A 17,650-nucleotide genomic window follows, 5' to 3' on the forward strand; every position below is an offset into this window, starting at 1 on the left:
AGTGAGCCATTGATTTTTCAAACAAAGAATTATGAAAAAGCTACATTCTATACATACGGGAATTTCGTTTGTCGAAATGACATCCTTTATTGATTTTAGGATTCTAAAAAATCAGTAATTTCTAACACATGCGTATATATCGGTAACAGAAATATTTAGGCAGAAATGATATTTCATAGTTGTTGTAAACAGCGGTGTAACAGGACACTTCAACATCAATTTTTCGAGCCCCATAGCTGTGAAAACATTGGAAAATCAGAGTATTCATTAGAGTATGTATACTTGAGCAAAATACTAATTATACATATATATGAAACGCACCTGGCTAATAGATTTAGCAAAACACTGTATGAAACATCCTGACAAAATATACACTTTTCTAATCCGCATCAAAACTAGTTTGACATGCATGGTTATAATAGTCATGGCAAATACCTTCATAGTTGCGTTGCATTTTAATCTTTTTTGATGCAGACATTTTTTCTTGAAAGTCATCCAAATTTCATTAATATTTTCCTTATGATTTTGGAAAACAGGTAAGGATAACAATTGATGAGGTGCTGAATGAAATCATCAGGAACGAAGGGTTCTGATGACTATAACTCAGAAGACAAATCTAAATTTCTATTTCCTTTAGTACTATTTGGAGCTGTTGGCCTGATCTAAGAACAGAGTGTCAGTGAGTCATTGAAAAATCTTATAGTTACATTCGAACCAGAACCAACAGAATTTGTTTAGAAAGCAGGTCAGTTATAAAACGTTTATATTCAGAAAGTTTGTAAGAATTGATCAAAATGAAGAAATGTTTCAGGGTTGCTGCTGATACCAGTAAACCTTGAAATGTTGATTCCCAGAAACTTAATTCAATTGTTGAACTTAAAACTCGAAGTAAAATGACATTCTTTCATAATCTAAGCCATCGTAATATGAAATCAGTGATATTATGCTCAAATTTGTAAGTGCTTATATACCTGTTCCAGATCTTATCAGTGGTAATTATAGATTAAGTACGATACATATATAGCGAGGTTAACGAGGCAGCAATTTATTTCTATGCATAACTTATTCAGGAACACAGTTGTTACTCAGGAACACAGTCTTAATCCATTCAAAATCACCTGGTCCATATATAAAAACATACATCGCAAGGGTATTTAAGATAAAACCATTGTGTTGTTGTCTAGTAACTAATAGAACACACATAAGTCTAAGCTTAACAGTATATCCAAAGATTTTACGAGAAATTGACAATGATTCTAATGATTTAAGCATCTTTTGAATTGGTTTTAGATACGAATGCCTCAAATATGATCTAAATAAAATGATCACTTGACCTCAGTGTACATTCGGGTGAATAAGTTGCTTTCACGAACTAATAGATAGTTTTCAGGCAGGTTACAATAATAACGAATTGAATTATTTATTCAGCTGATACATCTTCACCGACTATTTTCGAAAAAAAAAACCTGGCTGATTTGATCAATATGCGAATATGAAAAATATGGTAATTTGCAAGGGAAATATCGACTGAATTCTAACACTATCCAGATGATATTTGATAATCATCGCGAAAAACGGATGAACAACGCCGATGAAATTTGTGGCATGCCATTTCAATCTACAGGCCCAAAGACAACGTTAAAAATAAGGCATGAATTTCGCACCAGTGAGAAACTGTTAAAACAACAACAAAACTTTAGATCGAATTCCATTTGTAATTATTTCATTGCAGTTCATGTGTTAACTCATAGAAGCGAAGGAATGACTACCAGATGAAATTTCATACGCTATACGTGACAGAGTTTAGAAATCGTAAAACGAACAATACCCATTACTCAAAGAAAATTCTACACAAAAGGAACGGAGACAATAATAACTATTGAAAGAAAAAATAAATGGCTACAAAATAAGTCAGAAAAACACCACAACATATGAAGCAGCAAATCACTGCTAAACAACAATACAACAATGTCTAAGCAAAATGTTATATGAAAACAGACTGCTTAAAGACTGGGCATTTTAGTAATAGTTACATAATTTCTATAGTGCTCTTTTCACCATGATCCGATATTCAATGGCGCTTTCCATTAATGGTACTATTACCCCCAGCCTATAACCATGGACTCAGTCCATGCTATAACTAAACATTTATCAGTCATCAATTTCTGAGAAGTAAAAACCGAGCAGCTGCTAGACGTCCAGGAGTCATCTATCAGACCAGGTACCCATTTACTCCTGGGTGGAGAGAGGATAAATGTCTTGCCTGAGGACACTACGGTAATGTACGGGGTTCGAACCCACGACCCGTCTTCCCAGAGGCGAATGCTCTAACCACTCGCCCACATTTTCAGTCAGCCCTTGGCCCATTTATAGTTCCATAATATTTCAACCAAGAGACAATTTTCAATCATTTTGAATGACTATTATATGTAAGTGATACCCAGTCAATAAAACTGCCTTAGTAAACACCTCAAATACTACAAATATGAGATACAAATTTCTTTCTGCATGGTTCCCACAGTTACATGAATTGAAAATTCCCAAAGTATTTCACGGGTGATTTTTCAATTTTCCCAAATGGAAAATGGGGGCCTTGGTAAAAAGGTAAAAATGAACAGATACCTGGTACCATCATACTACAGTCAACGTTGTAGTGACTGGTTGATAAAGGTGATTTTCATGAAAAATTGTCGAAGAAAGTTGCCCTCGGCAAATGCTATACATAAAATGTACCACGTTAATGAATTTTTCCAAATGTTTCCCTGATTAGAAAAAAAATTCTCAAATTCTCAAATATTTCCTAACTGGGAATTATAATTTCAAAATCCCCAAGTTTTTCCCAATTTCCCTGTACTGCGGGAACCATGTTTCTGACAACTTATCAACAGTTTTACAACATCAAAATTACCCCCATTGTCCAAGGCTTTTTGCGAACCACTACCGAAAGCTGAAAGAAAATGACAGACCATACACAATATAATCAAAATGAAAGAAGAGACATCACGAGAATAGACAAATGGTTTTCTAAGATATGAAATGATTTCCAATGAGTTATTCTAATGGTCATATATTGATTTCCACACGGCAATATCTGTCCTCTCATCAATTGTATACACGCTGAACTTTTAGTTGGCATAAAAAATTTGCAGAAACAGCAGAAAAATTATTCCATAACAGCAGGTGGATACGACTGTAACGCAGCAACGAAAAACAACTGAAACTGCACGCATTTGACTGGAAAAAAATCCATCATCATCTATTGTTCACAGCTTGAAAAGAATTGACGATAATTTGTTTCCCACAAAGAATTGCCATGGAAATGGCGATAATTCGTTGATGTGTCCGGATTGCGCGATTCGACATTTATATCGCAGCACGCCGTACGATTTTCCTCCTACGAAATACGTACTACCAACCTCACGCGATGCAACATTCACAAATCCGAGTAACTGACAATTATTCGCCAGATCATCAAAATGCGATTTTAAGTGCACTCAGTACAAAATCATACTTCAATTGACTATTTCAACTCATTATATATTCATCACCTCAAGTTCTTCAGCGAAGTTCAAAAGTTTGAATCAATTTTTTTCCACAAAAGGCTACATTCGTATTTTACCACTCACATATAAATAATGATACAAAATTCCTACTAGCCTCTTGGATTTTGAAGACATGTATGAAATGCGGAAAAATTCAGAAATCATCAGTAGCAATTGTTATTTCTCGATGTTACCTAAGTTAGTAAGTAAGTAGTTGAAGTGAAGTAAATTCTACGAAGAAATGATATGAAATCCCGTGCTAAGAATTAAAAGTCTGAAATTTCCTAGAGCTGATAATTCAACATTTTGGTTATATCCTAATGCACCTAGGGGTATTGAAAAATTATGACATGGCACAAACTCCTGCCTGATCAGCCCGAGTGCTTAGGTAAGCAGAACAAATACGTACAGCACTATTCAGATTGCCTGTTGTATGATCCCTGTTGCAAATTTCACGGATATACTATAAATGGAAAAACCTGGGCTAAAATAAAAGGTGAATTCTCGATCGAATCAAATTCTAAACCCCGCCTAAGGAGGACGAGAACAAGGAGACTTATAAAGTGATAAAGCCATTCATGCACTAGGCGATTTCTTGACAATTTGTTGCCAATTTTCGTCGCAAGCAAAACATTTACTACAATGTCGCCTGCAGTTTCCAGCAACCAGATCACTCAGTATCTTGCATCCTAGATATTCAGCGAATGCGATATACCGGCAATACCACATGGTGCAACAAAACACCGGGTTATTTGTAGCGAAAATCAGTTCATTTTCCATGAAATTTGAACTTGATTTTTAGGATATATATAAGATTCCCTTTTCTCAATCAGTGTATGGTATAGATCTGAACATTGATTTACCTGGTACTAATCGGAAAAGTTGACTCAAATTGAAATGCAGAAAATATTGAAGCACGATAACCCATTGCCACTAGCGATCCTTGCGGATTAACGCCAAATCCTAGCTTCCATCAGTAGCCTTGCCGGTATCCCCTTGCCATCAGTCGCCATGCGCGATTCACAAAATGGCACCCCCTGAAAGTGAAGTGGTGCCAGCAACTAGTGGCGCCACTTTGTGACCTGCAATTTGGCTACAAATAGCCAAGTGCGCAGTCGTGGGCAGTGACAGATGGTGATTTAATTAAACCAAATTTGCAGACGATTAAAAATCTATCCATTAATTACTAAAATTTGGCAAGAGTGCATCGCGAGGTAATGTGAAACATATCTGAAGCCGAGTAAATTGGGGTACTTAGTTATAATGCAATGGTGAATATTAGCTAAAAATGAAAATAGAAAGAGGGGTCAATTAATGAATGGAATAAACAAAGAAAAGGAATAGGGGATGAAACGATAAATCATGTATTGAGTTGAATTTAGAGAAGTTTGTTGTGAGGGAAATGGCCCTTGAATATGCCCCTTAGGACTCTCACAACATTTCGAACTCTTATTTTCAGTACAGGATTTTAGATTATCTACTTAAATGGACAGCGTGTTTCATCAATGGTTATCTATGAAGATATTTCAGGGCAACATTTTCCATATCGACAACAAAACGTAAATTCTAGAAATGAATTAGTTAAATACTGAGATACCAATTACAAAAAAATACGCGTATGATGTATAAGCATTGTATAAAAACAAGCGCGCGCTCCAATTCATGAATTAGTTTTTTAATCAAATCCCCACATAGCAATTAATTGATAAATCATCATGTGAAGTGGACTAATTAGGTAAATTAATCAATTAGGCATACAAAATGCACCATATATGATAAATCTTTAGACACATAAGCAAAAAAACGATCAAATGAAATGGTAACGATTTCCAATAACTAATGAAATAGCCGAAAAACTGTCCGACGCTAAGTTTTCTCATAAATTTCTAAAATTTCCAGCAAGATCCGATTTGTTGAATGTCTAAATACGAATTTGTTCATTATCATTTATCTAAATTCATCTTCAATTAGTGAGTCAAAGCGTAAACTTGCAACTGCTTCTACCCCCTTTGCAAGTTAGACACTTCGACTAATTAATAGAAAATAAATTTAGATAAATGATTATTAACTAAATTGTATTGCCCTGAAAAAATGAACTATTGAAACGTAAACTTCACGAAGTTAAACCAAAATCGCTGAAATCAAATCAAGCCCAGCAATATGACTGTAGTGACAAATAAGCCGATGTTTCTACTACTAAATGGCGACGTTAACAAGTTTGTAACGCTACGCGCGGTGATGAATACCTATCGAAAGCTTACAATGTTTGATAATCTATACTTACAATACGAGCTCTTTATCATTCTCAACGCGGATAACGCGAAAACTGTCCCAGCTGACATTTAGCAGCAGCAACAGCGTTTCAAACGCACAACAGCCACCCCGGTCTCAGCTCTGACTGTTCCGTATTATTCGTGAGTAAAAATCCGCTGCCGTTCGTTCATTCGTTCGAATGCCGGCTTATTGATTTCCATGGCAACGAAAACGACACAATTTCTCGACAACACGCACGCAGAAGAGTTACCGATTAGAGTCGTAGATTGTTGTTGTTATCGCGCGGGTAATTGAGGGAAAGCTCATTTCGAAAAGAATCTCGGCTCAGCAGAATTAAGATAAGTGAGTGAGGGAATTAGTCATTGAATATCAATTGAGGTGAAAATCAAACTAGTTACAGTAATAATGAGCGAAAGATTGCTCCAGGATAGTTCTGATCCAATGAGTCATTCTTACGATCTAACTTTTGTGCAAATGCTTGAAAACCGTAAAAATTCAAATGGATACTGAATGAACCACGAATGAGGCCCAGTCATTCTAGGATGTGAAACAAGAATTTATTGTGATTCACATCTGCTTACATGGCCAAGTAAGGACGCCTGGTTTTATAAACATGAAATGATTTAATGAAATCAATATTGTTGAAAGTAACTGTTTTATTTCAACCAAATGAAAGAAAGTTAGTTATGAACTAGATTAACAAAACTGCCTCAAATGCTCCACTTCATACAACAATAAAATCTTATGATGAAAATATTCCCCTCCTCATATTGATTAATGAAAAGAAGTTCCGATTGATGTGCACGCAATGGTACATCATCATTTCCAATGTTTCTTGTAAATGGGCAAGATGTAGCAATTTGACATTCAGATTTACAGTTTCGATGACAATATCAAAGTTGATAAAAACAGGTAACATATGAGCCTGTACAAGGTAAACCATGCTACTATACGATATTTGGTAGGCGATGGTATATTAGGGTATAGAGGTTCAAAGAACCAGATATAGACAGGATAGAATAATTCTTTCTCAAAGCCCCTGGTGGCCATCTACGAATACGACTTGAAATTCAATATATATATTTTTTTTTTAGGTCATGCTACATAGGCCTAATGTACATGCTCTTAATTGAGGCAATGAATAGGTTGGGCTGCAAAGGGCAGACATTTTTCATCAAAACGCATACGGGCCATTGAGCCAAACACAGGTGACCCTACTATGCAACGGAACCAGGAGCGACAGTCGCTATTCAGTGCTGCGCTCAGGTTGCCACGATTATCACGTACCCGTAGGCTAGTCATTGATCATTTGAATGATTTAAGACATTTAAGCAACTTGTATCAAATCGCTTTACTCCGTCAATTACTATCACCTGGCACAAATTGACATAAATGACCTTACTCTCCAGAACCGGAATCTGAATTTTCTGCGATTGAAAAGGCTGCCATTTTGTTTTTGATCTATAGCCGAATGCTTATGTCATATGCGCCATCTTGCAAATCAAATCAAAGCATCTTGACAAGCGATATGGTTATTGGACGTGGTAGGCAAATCATTGCTAGCACGTTGCTCAAGTAAATGGACAATTTGATCCATGTTGATTCGAGTTGCTTGAATGAAAATGACTAGAATTAATAGAAAAAATATTTCAACCCCCTCAAGAGTCTTCCAATCAAGAAGTTCAGTGTTCAACCCAGAAAAAAAGTTTTATCAGCAAAACGATATCAAGTTGGCTTCAGCCTGAGTGCGCAGCTTAGATATCGTCATCATTAGTCAATTAGATATCCCCTTTCATTTCAGCCCGGGTTTTTCCATATAGTTTATCCGTGAAATTTGCCTCAGCAATTATACAACGGGCCATCCGATTGGTGCCGCAAGTTTTCTTGCTGAAAACCTGTGCATCGGGTCTAGTGTGGCAGCGTTTTAAGCCATGGCCGAGACTCGATACCATCAGGTTTGAATCCCTGGCGAGGAGGATATCCAGATCATGAGTGTAACGGATTGGATACTTTCCAGTGTGGTCATTCTTTTAGATGACACCTATTTCAACTCAGAAGAGAAGGAGACATGTTAACATAACGAAATACGTTGTAAGTGTATAACTGCAATTCCGGTCAGCGATAGCCGGCAATTAAGCGCAACAGAGCGCCGAGATTAAATTACCATGGAAACAGCAAGATGCCGATAGTTAGAACAATTACATTAACCCCGCCGGATTCTCTAATATAATAAACGCTTTCTCTGCGAAGAAGATGACACGAATTATATCGTACACAATCGTCGCACTGTTTTCATTCAGCGCGAAAGAGATTATTAATTAATACCAATTATCAGTTGCCATAGTTTCTCGAGACAATATGAAATGAAATAGAATCGGGTTGACATGATAATTCACACGAGTATTGACCGCGGCCGATGAAATGAATAGAATACAATGCAATTGATGGGAATTTCTGAGTTATTACAGGGCATATATATTGTTTATAATCGATGGCGATTACAAGGAAATTTTCAGAGGATCTAATTTTCATGAGGAAATAACTTATTCAATTAGCGATGTCGTTTAACTTGATATTAAAACACTGACCGTTTTCTTTATGAATTCTCATGAGGATTTTCCATGCTACCTGATGAAGGACTATAACATCTTGGGATTTTAAAACTAAAATATCTAAATTCATGCCAACTGTCATCAATTAATTAATACGCTGACAATTTTCATTCAATGAACGAAACTCTGCGTATTCAAATTTTCATTCTAGTTAACTAAAAAATTTTCCTTCATTCACTGTGACTCGTCATCGTAGTGGGTTTATCGCATTTTGTCATAGCTACAATTCTAATTCCTAACTTCCTGAGAGAACAGGCAACTTGGCAAAACCAAATTAAAATCGAACAAGAAAATTAATTTTAGAAAATTATTTGACGCCTGCGAAAAAAATGTATAATTTCTGGGCTAAGCTAATGTGGAATTGCAAATTTGAAATCGAAGTTTTAAGAAATTTGGGGAATGATGAGATTTGGCGATTGGGTAGATGATACAGCGGGTCTTCGACTCTAGTAGTGGTTTAGATTTTTTTATTGAAAATTCTCAATAATTGATCGCGAACTTGCGACCGACTTCATTTACTTATGCCTCTAAGCTGGTCTGCAACTTCATTGCCTCCATGGTTGAAGAACGAGCTCTTCTGATGTCTGCTTCATCATGACTTCGAGCATATCGTGTGGCCTAGGAGCCGGCCCGGGCCACGGGTATGGCTGTCACTCGATATCCTAGAGTCTTGAGTCTGGGTGGGTTGAAGTAGACATTGTCCTTTAAAATAACATGCTTATGTTGTTCTGTATGAATTACCCGTGTGTCATGTATGTTGTATTAATTTATTTTAAAACTTGTATTTATTGAATTTGGGAATTTTATCCCAAAATTTCAATGTAATAAGGATCAATAAAGAATTGAATTGAATTGTCACCTAATACACATGCCATCAGAGGACGCGGAGCCGTATATGATAGCTATGCTATTATAAATTGCTAATCTCACAAAACCTGCATACTCCTAATATCAAACATATTTTCTAAAACGTTTGAATATTGAAATTATATGTTTACACATTTTCATATTGACCGCTTGTAGCCGCTGATGAAATTCACGCCGGCCCTACACACATCGTAGATAGCTTCGTCATTCCACCGGCATGCCCACGTCAGGGTCTGACTTTTATATCAGACTTCCAAATCGTGTATACATCTGCCATTTAACCGAATAATCCGATTTACTTATCATTTCTATTTATGCCTGCCGCTTCTGATATAATCATACATCCTTTACTATTACAATACGTCTTCTAATGATATTCAATGCAATATAACATTTCCACGTTCAAATATAGGTCATTATATAATCACAGGAAGCCATTCTACATCTATGTCAATAATATTTTGCCAGATAGCTTGTTTGTGTACACATAGACCTGTGACGTTTTGCACATCGATTTACGGCTGTCGTTTGTAAAATGACGCTGAATGGTTAACATTGTTTAGGTTTCATAATGGTAACGTTTTATAAGGCGTCAAAAAATTATCATATTACACCGACTGTTTTTGTTACCAATATATATGGTATTTCAATCTTTCAGATTTAAACCATAATGACGTATAAGTTTGTTAGTTTTACATTTTTTTAATTTCCCCAATACCGACCATAAAATTATTGCCATAAAAGGATGAAGCAAAAAAAACAATGTTTCAAAAAAACAATGTTTCTGAATGATCTGAGTAATATTTATCATGCCTATGCCAGCCACAATTGCATGAATATGAAGGCAAAAGTTGTCCTCTATCCTATCATATCTACAGCACTTCATCTCAGAATATTTATAATATTATTATATATATATATATATATATATATATATATATATATATATATATATATATATATATATATATATATATATATATATATATATATATATATATATATATATATATCACATAGAAATAATTCTATGCCATACGAAAACGAGATTTGTATTTTAATGAATTTTAAATTACATTCCTACGATCATTGCCATGGAAATGATGGTAGAAAATTACTGGCATGTTTCGATCATTATTAATTTACGACGAATGCGCAAGAATTCTTTGATCGGATAAAGTTCGCGGCAAGCCAATAAATTCCGGAATATACCGGAGGAATAGAATAAAGAGGAACCAGAATCAAGAGAAAATTGTGCCGAGAACGAACATCGCTGAAACAGACGCAAAAAATTCTGTTATTGAGATATCATCAAACATATTTTAATTCGTGCATTAGCAACATTTATCTTTCAAGGGGTACTGTTCAATATTGAATTAATGTGCTTAACACGTTCGCTGCCGCTGACGAGATAAATCGTCATGGTGGGTGCACCGCAGTTTGCCATGACGAGTTATATCGTCATCGATTCAATGTCATTTCATAGCGTTATGAATGACCTGGCAGAGGCAAGAAACCAGCTAACAATTGTCTGGCAGTATGGAGAGACTAAGATATTATTTATGGGGGTAAGTCAAGTCTGGTGCACACTTGAAATTTTTTCAAAAAAATCTTCGGAAAGCAATGAATTCTAGCTTCTTATCCAGCCAATATTTAGAGAGAATATAACGACTAAAATCATTCTACATCATTTTTACAATAAAACTTTTATTCTTTTAGATTTTATTTGATTTTTCATACTTTTCACTGGCAATGGGGACAAGAAAAAATTGAGAATCTCTTCACCATTGCCAGTGACGAGACATTGGTTTTTTATACTAAAATAGATCAGTATATTGATTTATCAACGTACAAATAGTGCTGGCAGCATATAAATTGTATAATGTCAAAAATTAGCGTTGGCAATGGCGACCGGACCGCTAGGTGGCAGCGAACGTGTTAAAATCATGGCTTCGATAAAACCAGGATTACGAGAATCATATCATCTGCAAATCGATAAATTGGGTTTTGTATTTTCAGATTTAAGCCATAGGTAGAAACTAGAATGCGGCTAATGCCACATTTGTCTCCCTAGGATAAGCAGTATCCATCTTGATTAGAATTTCTCAATAGCATAATCGTGTGAATCAGAAATTCAAAAAGGCTACTATGACTGCCATATTGGACGGAGGATAATCACCATTTTTCAACACGGGCGAACGTCTCGCCTCAATACGAACTCATCACATCACATCATCATCATACGTTTGCCTTTTTTTTTTGGTATCATCTTAAAGGTATGCGATAACATCTGGAGCCGATTTCATCGCATTCATCGCTTGATCTCAGCAAATCAAACATGTTCGATATTTTCACATGCTCGATTTAATTACACGGGATTGTTTTTTTTAAACGAAAATCGTCAGTAGCCAATCAGAATGCAAGACGAAGTGGTGTGACAGGATCCAATTGGAGGCCCTCTCAATCGATGAACCAGGAAATGTTAAAAATGTGCGGGTTCGATGCGATTTCGTTCGCAGCATTGGTCCATTGTATGCGACCACACATCATCTGATGAAAGCAAAGGTGTGCATCAAGCTTTATACATCAAAATTTAAAGCAATCGATTGTTTTGTTCGCTTGATGGGGTTTATGAGGAGTTTAAAAAGGCAACAATGGCGGTCATATTGGAAGAGGATCACCATTTTGAATATGGCTGGACCTCTCGAACTCATATGCTCAGTTTCAAGAAAGTCCCTTTAGATTCATAATGTATCATGCTAGCAATCCTAACAACAAGGCATGCTGCATAGTGCGCACCAAGATAGGATGGTTCAATCTTGGAGTAATCTTTTGTCAAATGACTACTCCGAGGTTCAATCAAATAAATCATATTGGCCTCGATCGGATAAAAGTTTTTGAACTGCTCCCGATTAGGCCCAGGCCAACCATTCGAACTGGTGCCAAATTGGTTAACGCCTATTTGACATGACCCATGCCATACATCAGCACTGGTCGAATCATTCAGTATTAACCTTGCTGGTTCTGGAAGTGACTCACCTCACTTGCCATAGCATCATTTTGATAGTATTTGTAAAGAAATCTAACCTAGTGATTTATGTGTGAACGCCCTCTCTAATTAAGTATGGTGAAAATTCAATAACACTAAATATCTACTATGTGATAACACTAAATATCTACTCTACACATGAAAATTGAGTTTTCAAAAAATAATATTTCTGAAACCATTTTACTACCCATCATGCAGCACCTTTGCTTTTATCGCCAATATCAGGAGACTCTATAGGATTATTAGATATCACAGGGATATGTTTACAGCAATTTAGTATATGAACACCTGGATAAAGGTACACATTCAGAACTTTCAAACCAACATACATACCTCAGTGAAACTCACAACAGAAAACTTCCTAATCGTTCCAATTTCCGAAGAAAATATACAATTTTTCAAGTTTTTTTTTCTCACTTAGTACCGAGCATTCTTACATCTCAAAGTTCTCCATGACCGATAAATGAAACAAATACGTCAGAATACAAGTAAAAAGCTATCACTCCTTTATATATACATATACAGTGACCTTATTAAAATACGCAAATTAACTATGAACATCCAGATTACATTAAGATGTAGGAAATTCCAGAAGAATTAGTTTACACAGGATATGTATCAACATATTGCACTAATAACAGTTCTTGAAAATTTTTATTTGTTTATATCATTTATAATTAAGGAAAATATCATAGACTGGTTTTCATTAAAACATATGTCTTTGTGAAAACCTGCACGGCAGGTACAGCGGAATTTGGAATTAGTAGCGTTTCGTAGCTTCGCTTTCCGTATGAAAACAACAACAGAAATATACAACTGTTTCGAGTACTGAATATTTCGTTAGAATTTTGAATTGGTACATAACACTGTGATTTTATCAAGAAGACTTACACAACAACCTAAAATCCGAACTGACAAATTTACAAGATATTCTCACAAAGCCATCCAGGCTCATATCCGCACAAACATTAAGATTTGCAAAAGGCAAACAGCGTCGATATATAACGCAAAAAACAAAGAATTGTTGCACTTAAAAACTCGTGAAATGGGACTCTTAGTTAAAACTCTAAAATTGTACGATGTATACCGTACATATAATATAATCGAAAATATGATATATTTTGTTTCGCAATACCGGAATAAACTGGTTTACTTAAATACTTGAAACCGCAAATGTGAGATATTTCACATAAGCAACTAGCGACTCGGTGAGCAAGCTTTCTGTAATATACCAAAGAATTTGCTTATCTGCCACAGCCATAATTCTTTCAGCAAAATAACGAACACAGCGTTTTTCGGGGAGAAACATGTCAGTTTTTGCGTGTTTTGAATGTTGGTAATAAAACAAGCGCGCATGCTGCTATGCGAACAGTTATTTTTGGCCAGTTTTGTGTGATTTATAAGAGGCTGCCGCCAGTTTTTGCCATATAACAGTGAAATTTGCTCGATACGCGCAGCTTCCTAGCTCATCGCATTGCCAGAGTTACGCCAGCGAAATGTATACCTTGATGGCAGTCATCTTCTAAAATAAGTGGCATGTGTATCTTTTAAGTATCATTTTTAGTTAGATCCCTAGTTACGATTTCGTGGTCGACAATTTTTATTACTTCATCTACTCGAACATCGGTGGCGTTATTGCTGAAATACGATGGGATACCTGGGCTGCCATCCACTATGTGCTATCAGTAACAAATTGAATTCTTTTCAGCAACATTTCATTGAAATATGAAAGAAATTGTTCTAATTAATCAGTAATCAACCGTAAGACCTCCAGTAACATCTTTCAAATTTCTGAATGCATCAAACAAATCAAATGAGTATTTCTTGTTATAAAGCAGTTACAAATACTGAAAATCAGGCAGTTGGCAGCTCTGGGATCCAACCAGGGTTTTCTAAATTTCTTTGGCTAGTTTTGATTTTGATGTTATGATCACCAAAGCGCAATATTTCCCATAGAACCTTTAATTAAAATAACCGGAAGAGAATTTGATCTGAAAGAAATCTTACTGTTTTTATATTGTTGGTAAATCAATCTAGGATCTAATTTCTTGGTTAGTCAATAATAAGTGAGTGACAGTGCCTATAGATAACGAAACTAAATCTAAGTATTGTCATATCATAAAACCAATTCAGTATCAGATTATAACTAAGCTATGATTAACTACCAATAGACTTGAATTTCAAATTTCAATGACAATAGCGATGTCCAGTTGTACATTTCTACATTAGTACACATTTTTTACAATATTGATAGAAAAGCTCGTAATTAAACAAAAAAGTGGGGATAGATTTTCCAGAAAAAAATCCATGATTCTGCATTTTAAAGAGCACATGTTATTTGTGGCTTGCAATATATTCTACGGTAATTTCATCCACTTTGCCACTAGAAATCTAATTTTCCCATATCAGAATTCGGAAAACGATTGCGCCATGGCTCTTCAAAACAGCTGCGTATAACAATTAATACAATCACACACACGAATATCATATATACTCGTCATTTCGATGATTTCAGCAAAAAACAATCCTTTCTGTTTTAGCCGTCAGTAAAAGCAAGAAAATCGAGCACCCATTTGTGTCATTTCGGCAAACGAATATCACACTGAAAACTGGTGAAATTCACAAAGCAAGATCATTTTTCACGATCCGAATATCAAAAAGAGAATTCAGATCATTGAGGTGGCAATAAAAATCCAAAAATGCCAAAATTTGAATAGTTATACAGTTTTAGACAAATAGGAGGGACAAATATCAATTAACTCGAAAACGATTATTTGAAAAAATCTCTTGAACCATAAACGTCATTCATAACCTGCACTATTCAATGAAACAGTCTTTATTCATGTGCCTAAAAGTGTGAAACACAAAACATATTGTCAGGCCGTTACCATAACGATGGTTACCTTCACACCAAAATCCTGCCCCGCTAACACCGGGTTTACCTAATAAACAATACACACAGTCACGAAACACTCAATGCAGATTTTAAGTATATTCCGCGTTTATGCCTTACTGTGCAGATTTGGGCGAGAAACATTTGTCTTTACGCGCATAAACACTGTACACGCGGGTGTAAAAGAAGCATAAATTTCTCAATAAACGATCTCAATTCTTGGCAAAAATATCGAGTAAATCTATCTTTGATTGATTGAAATCTCTAGCGATCGCCAAGGAACATATAATAATTATACATATACACACACACAACATTTTCATTAAAAAAATTAATAACCACATTTCCGTTATCGCAATCGAACGGGGATAATTCTACGATAAATAACAAAGCGTGCATCCCTCGTTATTTAGCCGAAGAGTATTTATCAGCAAAATGCAGGAAAAAGAACTTCCTGTTTTTCTGACTAAATTCCAGCCACTTAACCAACGAAAACGAGACAAAAATTTGCATATAATTGCCGCTTACATATATGTAGAAAATGTGTGACCTGAGATCGAGCAACTGAGAACACACAAGCCGAAAGACTCGAATAATCTAATTGTTCTCAGACCTCGTTCTTTTCCCCGTTTTGAAGTTTCTCATTGCTGGCCGCTTTTGACTTCGATTATAACGCAGAAAACGAGCCATCAGAGTGTACAATTTTGAGACGACGTTCTTTCTCATAAAAACAAAGTGAAAAAAAATAAAGAATTAAACTTGATTGTTTACCCGGTACTTTTAACAATTTTTGCTAAACTCTTGCTGCGAAAAATTTCTGCTTATTGGAATCGAATGCGACTTTCAACATACACGTATCATCAAACTTGGTTATCGAATGCCAATCTGCCACCATTGCCTTGTAATTGAATAACCTAAATTCCATTTCTATATATTTCCCCCAAAGCATGGCTACTTACCTTCTCACTATGGTTTTTTTTTTGTAAGAGCGTAATACAAAAATCGAAGTTTGATTTTCGTGCGACGTAAAATGTGCAAACTTTTGACAACGTTCATTATATAACCCCTGAAAGCTTTTCCATACAAATAATGCGTTCATTCATTATTATCATGTGCCCTCTTTTTATCAGCGAAATCTCGAAATGAGGACATCAATTTTTTGTAAATTTGATCATGAATAATGACTTTATATCTAAGGTTTTGAGGTTGAACCATTGTAAAGTATAAGCAAAACGTCACTATACATGAATATACGACTTGCCCGCAAGAATAGGCATTTTGCCGAGAAAAATCTGAACAAAACCGAGCCAAAATAAATGCTGAATACCGCATAAAAATGTGCAAAAGCTCTATTATCCAACACGCTTTTTTTCTACAGATCCGTCGTTCCACTCGAAAACACTAGCCTTAATATCTAAGTTGCCTAGATTTACACGCTGCCAGCAAAATTTACACAACCACCAAACGAGTGCAAGATTATGCAATAATTACTCGAATAATTGATCCAGAAAAAAAAAGCCTATCCAATCATCAAATTCTGGGAAATGTAGCCAATAAACTTATCACCGCGTAAAGAACAATTTTATTTAAGCATTATCGTTATGTTACTAATTACAAGATCTGCTAACAATCTATACTTCTTATAGGTTTGGAATTTTAAATTTTGATTTTATATAGATAAGTATCTACTTTATCCCTTGGGAAACATTTCAAAATGTTACATATTCCATAGTTCTTCATCATTGTATTACAACCATGACAGTTACCTCACCCAGCTATGGCATATACCGAGTATCAAAAATGTGTAGGCTCAGATATAGTTTCAGTAGACATCCTATAGGCAGTAACGAAAATTTGCTTTAGATTTCATGTAATCAAACTGAATTTTACTCCATCAAAGCTAACAGCAAGTTCCTCGAGTGTTAACTATTCCACTAATTATATATCGATGAATGAACAAACACTTAAAACCTATTTCATAAGGGGTTGGAAAACCTAAAAGGCTTGCAATAAAGTGTACGCAAGTAGGGGTTAGGGATGTGACAAATATGTACCAGACATGTGGATAGGGGTCTGAATAAAAAACCTGTAAAAGCCAAAAGAAAGGTATTTTAGCAAGTGTTTAGATGCCTACACTGAATCGTCAAACATATCAGGGACAGATCATGAATTGACTATTTAATTCATCTGTTGTGATGAACTTAGGTGATAACTCCTGTATGAGAAAGTATGGCTATTGTACTGAGTTGGTGAAATATTCTGAAAAATTCTTATTCTAGGCAAGCACATGGAAACATGCATTGACATGGTGCCATGATAAGCTTATTTGCTTCTTAGGCTAGACAAGTGATAATAGGACTACATAGAAAATGTTCACATATATAACTCATTCTTTTTAATTTCAAACATAATT

General features: G+C 35.4%; 1 long non-coding RNA gene across 1 annotated transcript in view; it reads right to left on the minus strand.

Annotated features, from left to right (window-relative positions):
• Positions 1-17,650, minus strand: part of LOC141908269 (uncharacterized) — a 22,873-nt gene continuing 5,223 nt past the window's right edge. The window contains exons 3-4 of the long non-coding RNA XR_012619593.1: positions 2,909-2,947; positions 1-236 (exon numbers count right to left, since the gene is read on the minus strand). This is a non-coding gene — a long non-coding RNA (uncharacterized LOC141908269). The remainder of the gene's footprint in view (positions 237-2,908; positions 2,948-17,650) is intronic.

The sequence above is a fragment of the Tubulanus polymorphus genome, chromosome 7, assembly GCF_964204645.1.
Source record: "Tubulanus polymorphus chromosome 7, tnTubPoly1.2, whole genome shotgun sequence".
NCBI classification, from domain to species: Eukaryota; Metazoa; Nemertea; class Palaeonemertea; order Tubulaniformes; family Tubulanidae; genus Tubulanus; species Tubulanus polymorphus.